Source organism: Magnolia sinica, chromosome 8, assembly GCF_029962835.1.
Source record: "Magnolia sinica isolate HGM2019 chromosome 8, MsV1, whole genome shotgun sequence".
Lineage (NCBI taxonomy): Eukaryota > Viridiplantae > Streptophyta > Magnoliopsida > Magnoliales > Magnoliaceae > Magnolia > Magnolia sinica.
In genome coordinates, this window is record NC_080580.1 from 16,258,488 (window position 1) to 16,267,968 (window position 9,481).

Consider the following 9,481-nt stretch of genomic DNA (forward strand, 5'->3'; position numbering starts at 1 on the left):
GATAGCGTGGTACTCGGCAAGCCAATCCATGCCCAAGATAACGTCGAAATTTGTCATCGGCAGCACAAACAAGTCAGCGGGCAAAAAGATATCATCGACCAGAACCGGGCAAGATGAACAGAAACGGCCCAATACTGTGGTCCTCCCCAAGGGTGTCGATACGGTCAACCTCTCACTACAGACTCTGTCGGCAATCCAGTCGATCGGCAGAAATCCTCGGACATGAATGAGTGAGAAGCACCGGAATCAAATAATACTCGGGCGATGCATGAAGAGACAAGAAGTATACCCTCGACGACTCCTCCGGATGACTGCGGGTCCTGCTGAGCCGCGTAGAACCTAACATGAGCTGGCTGGGGAGGTGTCTGTCCCCTTTGAGGTCCCTGGTGCTGCCGCTGCCTCTGCGGCGGCCTATACTGCTGCCTCTGCTGCTGCTGGGGTCTCGGTAGCTGAGGTGGCTGTGGTTGCTGCTGATGGGGTCGCTGCTGTGCTGGAGGCTGCTGCTGTGTTAGAGGCTGCTGCGGTGCTCTTGGCGGCTATAGATGAGGCTGCTGTGGCTCTCTCAACTGCTGTAGATGAGGGCGAGGGCACTCAGACAACCGGTGCCCTGTCCCACCACATCTAAAACAAGTCCCTGCAAATGACTGCTGGGTTGGCGCTGGAGGTGCTGCTGGGACTGCTAATGCTCTAGCAGGTGGGTGACTCCTATACCTCTGTAGTCGTCGCTGCTGCTGGGAGCTAATGGAGGGGGTCTGCCTCTTCTGACCCCTCCTCTGATCTCTGTCGGCCTGCGCGCTAGCCCACTGTCTCATAAATCTGAGCCCTCCGCACTACTGCCTGGAAAGTCGGGAGCTCGTGCCCCATCACACGGCCTCGAAGGCCGTAACGCAAGTCGTTCTCAAAACGGCGGGCCTTATGCCCCTCATCATCAACCATATATGGCGCAAACCTCGATAGCGCCACGAAACGAGCCGCGTACTGTGCTACGGTCATGTCTCCCTGCACCAGAGTCTCGAACTCTAGTGCTCTCTGGCGTCGAATGTGGTCAGGGAAGTACTGCTCCTCGAATCGGTCTATAAAATTATCCCATGTCCAGACGTAATCAGGTCCTGCGACGCGGGTAACGGAGGTCCACCAGTGCTCGGCCTCGCCCTGGAAAAGAAACACTGCCAACCGGACTCGCTGCTCGGTCGTGCATGACATGGTATCAAAAATCTTCTCCACGTCGGAGCGCCATCTCTCAGCTACTGTCGGATCTGGCTCGCCCTGGAAACGGGGAGGATCAAACTGTCGGAACTCTCGAAGGAGGGCGCTCGCGCGCTCCTTCTCTGCCTGGGCCGGTGAAACAACCGGGTGTCTGCTCTACCCCTGAAGTGCGGCCGTCACAGCCTGCAGCATCTGCTGTAACTGGGAAGCACTCACGGATACGATCGGATCCGTACCGGTCTCTGGTGGAGGAGTAGCAACCTCAAGATGTGCGGTATGAATCTCTGGTAGAGGAGCGACATCCTCAGGCTGGGCAGTAGGAATCTTTGGTGGTGGAGCAGGGATCGTAGGTGGTAGTACGGGAGCCGCAGGTGGTGGAGCCGGAGTCTCAGGTGGTGGCGCGGGAGTCGATCGTGTCACTCTCCTGCGCGCCATGTCCTACAGGAAAGAGCGAAGGTACTTATCAACTTAAAGGCTCGCGAAGGCACGCACGTTAAGGATCTGTAATAAAAGATCGCTAGGCTATCCGAACTTAGGACTTAAATTATTCATAGCAGACATGTAATGTTGTTCTTGATTATTCCCGAGTTATGCTCTGATACCAACTTCTGTCATGCCTCGAACTCGGAAACCGAGCTCACAAAATTTCCGATCGCCGAATCCGGCGCCAACAGCCTCCGTAGAACCCCATTCTCGGATCCCGGCACCCATTCACCAGGTTCCGATCCTGGGATACTACAAGGAGGATTTATAATCATCAGTCTGATTCATAATGAGCATAACCAAAAACATAACCCACGAACAATAATCACAAGAACACCACCACAAAATCCACTATGATTAAAAACTTTTGAGTACAATGCGTCTAAAAGGGAAAATACAATGTAACAAAAGAAACAAGACTTCAGAAGCTCGGCTGAACGCTCCAACTACGGCGAGACTATGGCTGCGACTGCGTCCTGGCGTCACCTGCACGCATCAATCGTGCATAAGCTTATAGAAAGCTTAGAGGGTGGTGTAAGTATGAGCGCAATATAAGCGTGCTCAAAATGTAAGGTCAGAGTAATGCGGAATCATGGTGATGAGCACATGAATGCAATCAGCCGTACCAAGGCTACGCGGTGCAAGATATGAATGTCATCGGCCATAACACAGCCATGCAACACAGCCATGCAATGCGAGATGCAACTCAAGCATGTCAATCCTCATCATATATCAGTACAGTTCTCATTCTGGATAATCACCGGGGTTCAATACACTCCAAATGGCACTATCGCTCTCCTAGCCGCACAGTCCAAGTGAGCGTAAGAAACCTCACTATCCGCCTGGCCAATAGTCTGCCAATACCTATCCGGTACATCGATAGCGGACCCATTCGCAAGCTGGTCAAACTCAGCCTAGTATTGCCCCCTACCCTCGGGCGAGTAAGGCCGCACTCATTTCCAACCGACCACGACACAGTGGGAGACGCAGCCTCCTGGTATTCGGCCCTCATGCGCTCATATATCCAGTCGGTATAGATGTTGGAGTCATCCTCTGCTACCATCGGGTTTAGGAATTTTCACCCAGGGACATCTATGGCGCCCGTATGCTAGAACCAAACATTTTCGGTATCCAACTCAGCCACCCATGATGTGTTTGTGGAGGCTATAGCCCTGATGTTGCTAGGGCATACAATGATCATGATCACACAAATGCAAGTGCATGAATCACCCTACCAAACATGCAACAATCCTGCGCATATCGAGCGCTCATGTGGGGCGACTCCGCCTATCCGGGAGCCCATAAACGATCTGCCCGAAGGCATATGCTATGATCAATCACTTCTCATATCAGGCATACATATGATGCGTATGATCATGAATCAAGAATCTATACTAAGCATGTTATGTGGTGATGGGCTCTGATCAAAATGAAGATGGGCCTAGACGGCCTATATACTACAGGTATGGGCCTATTAATGGGCCTTAGGGAGAGTGACAATGCGGACATTTAACCAACATTGTACTCACAATGTGGACATCAAACCAACATTGCTCCCAAGGGACGGCCTTCCATGAATCACACAATGCAATGGGCCCTTTGTACATCTTATTGGGCCTCGACCCAAGGACCCAAATACATCAAATGGGCTACATAGCACAAGCCCCATATCTATATCAAGGTGGGCCTTGTATGTCTTAAGGTGGGCCTCAACGGACGGCCCACAAACACACCAAGATGGGCCTTATCACATGGCCTTAAAATATTTTCCAAAATGGTTGGACAGTTAGGATGAAACACATGCATCATGATGGAGCCCACTCTAATGGAGGTGTGGTTTACAATACATAAATAAGTGGGTCCCATGTGGGGCCTACCATAATGTTTATTTCTCATCCAACCCATTGACAAGGTCATTCAGACCGGGGCCCACAGTAATGTTTATTTTCCAAGCAACCTAGGGCCCAACATAATGTTTATCTTCCAACCAACTATTCATAAGGTCATGTGGACCAAGGTAGAACCCACTGTACTATTTATTTATCATCCAATCCATTCATAAGGTCACGTGGACCATAGGAGGGTAGGGCCCACAGTGATGTTTACTTGCCATTCATCTGTTCATAAGGTCACGTGGACCACGGTCCACCATAATGTTTATTTACATCGCTGGGATGTTTATTTGCCATCTAGACCGTTCATGGGTCACGGTTTGGGGGCCCACTGTGATGTGATCCACTGATCCATCCCGCCCATTATGTGGGTCCCACCTGGCTGACGGTCCAGACCAAGTTTCAGCAACATCCAAAACTCAGGTAGGCCCCACCAACTGGTTTTATATGTTTCAGCATGCCTTCACATGATTTTAAATGGTGTGGGCCACCGGAGTTCCGTATACGGCTGATCTTTGGGGTGGTCACCTAGTCCGAAGGGACCCATCAAATGCATGGCGTTGATGGTCGAAAAGCATCAAGGTGGGGCCCATAGCCGGGGCCGTGAGCCCCAAGCTCGTTTGTCCGTCAGCGGCCAGCGCCTACTGTCAGTAGCAGCAGCAGCAGCGCTGCTCTTGAGTTTTTTTTTAAAAAAAAAAATCATTTTTCTGCGGTATTTCACAGACGGGGCCCGCATCAGCAAGATCCACACCAGCCATTGGATTCCTTGGTCCAAGACTGACCAAAAGAGTCCAATATGTGCCCCATTTTTGGCAAATAGAAGGGTCACGGTGGATTTTAAGGGTAATACCGCTAGTTCCTATGGTATGGCCCGCCAGAAAATGGGATCAGCCTCATTTTTCGGCTCAACGTCTAAAGTGATCTGAGGAGAAGGATGGACGGCTTGGATTGTGTCTATACATCAAGGTGGGGCCTACATGAATGGTCCACCCTAAAACTAACTTTTCCCCTTTTGTTTTTTTTGTTAGTACACACCCACGCCAGTGTGCACTCTCCGTCCAAGGCTAACGTCCAGCGTGCTGGATGACGGACAATGTTGCTATAACACATGCACCATGGTGGGTCCCACATGGACGTGGCCCACCAATATAAATACATACATATATATATATATATATAATATCTTATATCATATATATATATAAATACATATTATATATATATTATATAAAATATAACATATATATATATATACATATATATACAAAGATGCATTGGGCCCATCTAAACAGTGGATGGTGTGGATCATCACCTGTAATAGAGTGGGCCACACCGTCTGATATAAATGGACGGGGTAGATATAACACATCTTGGTGGGATCCACACCATCACAACGAAAGGGAGAGAGAAATATACGGTGAGATAGAGAGGAGGGACCCCGCCACTATAGGCCCTCCATTGATACAACACATACATCAAAATGGGTCCCACAACAAGTGGGCCCTAAAGATCAAGATTTCAACGGTGGATCACCCACCTTTAAGCCTCCTCCTTGCTCCCTTGGCTTCAAATGCTCATTGTCTTTGCCTTGGACGGTGGATGATGGGAGATTAATGGTATGGATGAAAGATGAGAGGGTGTAGATGAGAGATGAGGAGGTGGACCACACTTGGGAGGGAGAGGGAAGCTTGGACGTGTGAGGCTTGGGTTGCTTGGGAGATTTGAGAAATGAGAGAGAGAGAGAGATGATATGGATGGGTGAGGTGTGATGGGTTGGGTTGAAAATTTTGAAAAAGGGGTATGATTGTTGTTGAAATTTGGAAAAAGAGGAGTGATGAGGTGGAAAGAGGCTAGACTTTTGAAAAAGGAGGGAATGGGTTGTTGTACTTGAGGTAAGGCTTGCATTAATGGTTGATTGATGGGACTAATTATAGAGATTCCCTCGAAATCTGCAACGCGCGGTGTTTCTTCGGAATAAACGCAGATCGACATCTTCTTGTCAGGGTATCAGTTCAGTCCGCGAGTCGCGGCGTTGGAACCGCGGCAATGGCGCGGTCGCCAAGATATAGGTTTCGGATCGAGCCGATGTCGGTGTGCGGAACCTGGCTTCAGATCGCGCACAAACGTCGGATACAGTGCGAAGGTTGCTTAAATTTGACCGGAAGGACCGCGGAAGCCAACGGAACGGTACGGACTAAGACACGGGTCTTACAGATTACAAGAACTAATTGCCTAGCATCCATAATGATTAAGCTTCAGATGAATGGAAAATATAGTGTGACTAAGTTTGTTGCAAAGCATAACCGTGAAGTTATCACACCAACAAAGGCACACATGTTAAGGTCACACAAAGGCATGACCGATGCTTAAAAAGATGAAGTGGACAATGCTGATGGCTCGGGAATAAAACCTAGGGAGGCTGTAGAATATTTTAGTAGACAATCTGGAGGTCGGGAGAATCTAGGTTTCCAACCCATTGTAAAAATTACTTATGGAAAAAGTGAATGAAAGTGATGGAAATGGGTGATGCAGGGGCTGTTTGACAATTCTTCTAAAAAATGGAAGTGGATAATCCATCTTTTTTTATGCAATACAAGTGGATGAAGATGATCAGATCGCAAATATATTCTGTGCAGACACGATGTCAATAATGGACTATAGTGTTTTTGAAGACATGGTTTGCTTTAATACTATGTACTGAATAAATAGTTATGGATGACCATTTGTCCCATTTATTGGGGTGAATCATCATAAGAAAATTATAATATTTGGTGGGGCTTTGCTATACGATGAAGTGATTGAATCTTTCAAGTGGTTGTTCGAAACATTTTTAAGTGTCATGTCTGGAAAACAACCAATGACAATCTTTACCGACCAAGATGCTGCAATAACAAATGTAATAGCCTCAATGATGCCAGGAACATATCATCGCCTATGTATTTGACATATCTACCAGAATGTTGCCACACCTTAGTCGTGTATTTAAAGGTTCAATAAGTTTCAAACATGATTTGAATAGATGCATATATGATTATGAGTTTGAGGAAGAGTTTCTAATTGCATGGAATAACATGATTTTGAAGTACAATTTAATGGATAACAAGTGGTTATAAAATTTATTTAAGGAAAAAGAAAAATGGGCTTTAGTTTATGAAAGAAATATATTCTGTGCAGACATGAAAAGCACATAATGGAATGAAAGCATGAATAATTTGTTGAAAAATTATTTGAACTCTAAATATGATCTTCTGCGTTTCTCCACCCATTATGAACGGGTAGTGGTTAGTCGACGATACAATAAATCCATGACTTATTTCAAAATGAGGAAAAGTACCCCAGTAATGTTTCTCGATGTAAAGATTTTAAATGAAACGGCAAAGGTGTACACTCCAGAGGTATTTGAAATGTTTCAAGAAGAGTATAAGAAACATCTTAGTTATTCAATTTCTAAATGTGGTGAATTTGGCACAGTTGCAGAATATCGTGTATATAATGATAAAGATGAAGGACGTACTGTTAGATTCGACTCTTTAGATGGTACAACGATGTGTAGTTGCAAGAAATTTGAGTTTGTGGGGATCCTATGTATTCATGCATTGAAAGTTTTAGATTTTTATAATGTAAAAGAAGTTGATCCTTGGTATATTATGAAAAGATGGAGAAGAGATGCAAAAGAAGGTTTTGGTAGAGATCATACCAGGGTATCAACAAAAGGCGAGTGTAATATTGTTTCATGTAAGCGGTACAAATATTTGTATAGTAAGCTTCATAGAATTGCAGCAATGGCTGAGGAACATGATGAGTTGTTCAAATTCGCTGATAAATACACAAATAAATTCCACGATGAAATGATGGAATGTATGAAAGGGATGAAGGAACCTCTACTAACGTCGTCTAAATCTAATGATGAAAGCATAGAGATTGAACGCGCACATCATGAGCTGACCAAAAGTGAAGATACTAGACGTGCACAATCTAGACGAAATGAAAACGTTGATACTAAAGGTGTATGCCATGAGCCAACTAAAAGCATACATATAAAAACAACATACCCTGAGCCTATTGAAAAAGAAGTTACTTCTGTTAATAGCCAGAGTTCACAAACTGTAAGTGGGATTAAAGTAAAGCCTCGAGTTGGGGGGGGGGGGGGGCGTCATGTGTATCAAAATCTGCTAGATAAAGTACGAAAGAAAAAATCTCGAATTGAATCAGTTCAACCACAAGCAAATAAAGAGAGATAAGAAATTGCTCAAGCACCAAACATAATGCACCCTACTTCATTTCAACCTTTAAATTATTCAATTCCATCTCCTAAATTGATTCATCTTAATTAGGTATTAGTGAGAACTTATTTACTAAATCTTGTCACGTCACATGTTTATGTTCTTTAAATTCTTCATTTTTTCCTTCCATTAGAGTACACATATTGCAGTCATGAGTCTCTTAGAAGTACCAATAAGATCCCATGTAGGACCCGGTCATCATATGGTGATTGGCTACACTCCTGCCTGTAGTGGATCCAGAAATGCACCAATGGTTCAATTTCGATACCAAGCACCTCATTTTGGCATATTTCAACAAAACCTCTTCAACATTGGACCACAGGTAATTAAAAGTGCGATTTAATTTTGTATATTTCTAATATTAGAGTAACATTTATAGGAGTTGACATTCATGTAAGTTGTGCTCATTAAAGTTTTCATTATTGTGTTTTTGCTATGCTAAACTTCAATTGGTACCAGTCTGAGTCGTTTTGGGATACCTAAGACCGGCCCGGCCCTAGTGGATCAATGAGTGGCCCTTTGGCTGCTTGTGGCTACCAACCAAGTACAAACTTGTACAAGCAAATTCCCTCAAGCAACCTGCAATTGGCACATTTGCGTAAAGATACATCTATAGGAAGTATTGCATTTCAGCCGGTAAAATTGTCAATCTCTATCATTCATAATATTGAATAAACTTTTTAATTTTTGATACAGTGAGACATTTTATTCTTTGAAATCCCTATATGCAGTTATCATCAACACCATGTGATAAGAGTCAACCGTTATGGTTTGAAGAACACAACCTACGTTTGAATAAATAGATTTTCTTTCCTCAAAGGTGAGTGTATGTACTAACTCTTCTTACAAAAGCCAAAAGATTGCAACTTGATTGGTGGAATCTGATTACTTTCTTTTCTCTTAACAGAACGAAAGAAAAAGAAGTTAAAATTTTGCGTTTTGTGTGCAAAAGTTTGCGACATTAAGGTAGGAAGGGACTGATGCACCATCCATATCCTTCATGAGAATTTTCGAGGTGGAAAGGATCTGATTTTCACAAGCATGCTCTCTCCACTTATGTGGAATTTTGAGATGGATAATCAAAACAAATGTTGATTTTAGCTTCTTTGGTGGGAACTCTCATAATGGTATTCAAATGTTCAAGGCATCCATCAGGTGGACTACTGCAAAAATAAAATAAAAATCAAGGCAGTCCATTTAGAAGGTGAACTATGATATAAATAGGTTGGCAAGTTACAAAATTTCAACTGATTTTAGTGAGCACCCATTTTTCTACCTACTATGCTTATGCTAGCCTTACTAATATCGAAAAGCCATCTGAAATTATCAAGTCGAAATTTTGTCAATAAATTTGGAGTCAAATTTGTTGTCAAAAGTAATATACGTGCTCGTAATAAGACTTTTGTTGTCAAATTTGTCATAGTTGTCAACAGTGTCGGGTCAAAACTTCCATAAGACTTTTGTTATCAAATTTGTCAACAATGCAGAGTTAAAATTTGTTCCTAAATTTTGTCAAAAATGTGGAGTTAAATTTGTACATTACAAAATGTTGATACTTGTTTTTCAATAAGACCTTCCAATATTTTCCATTTTAGCCATCCAATAATCATTCAAAAA

The 9,481-nt window shown here is 43.9% G+C and overlaps 1 long non-coding RNA gene across 1 annotated transcript; it reads left to right on the forward strand.

Moving 5' to 3' along the window:
* Nucleotides 1–8,381: 8,381 nt before the first annotated feature.
* LOC131252987 (uncharacterized) lies at nt 8,382–8,895 on the forward strand. The gene is made up of 3 exons (XR_009174783.1): nt 8,382–8,500; nt 8,596–8,684; nt 8,772–8,895. It is a non-coding gene; the product is annotated as an uncharacterized LOC131252987 (long non-coding RNA).
* The last annotated feature ends 586 nt before the right edge of the window (nt 8,896–9,481 follow it).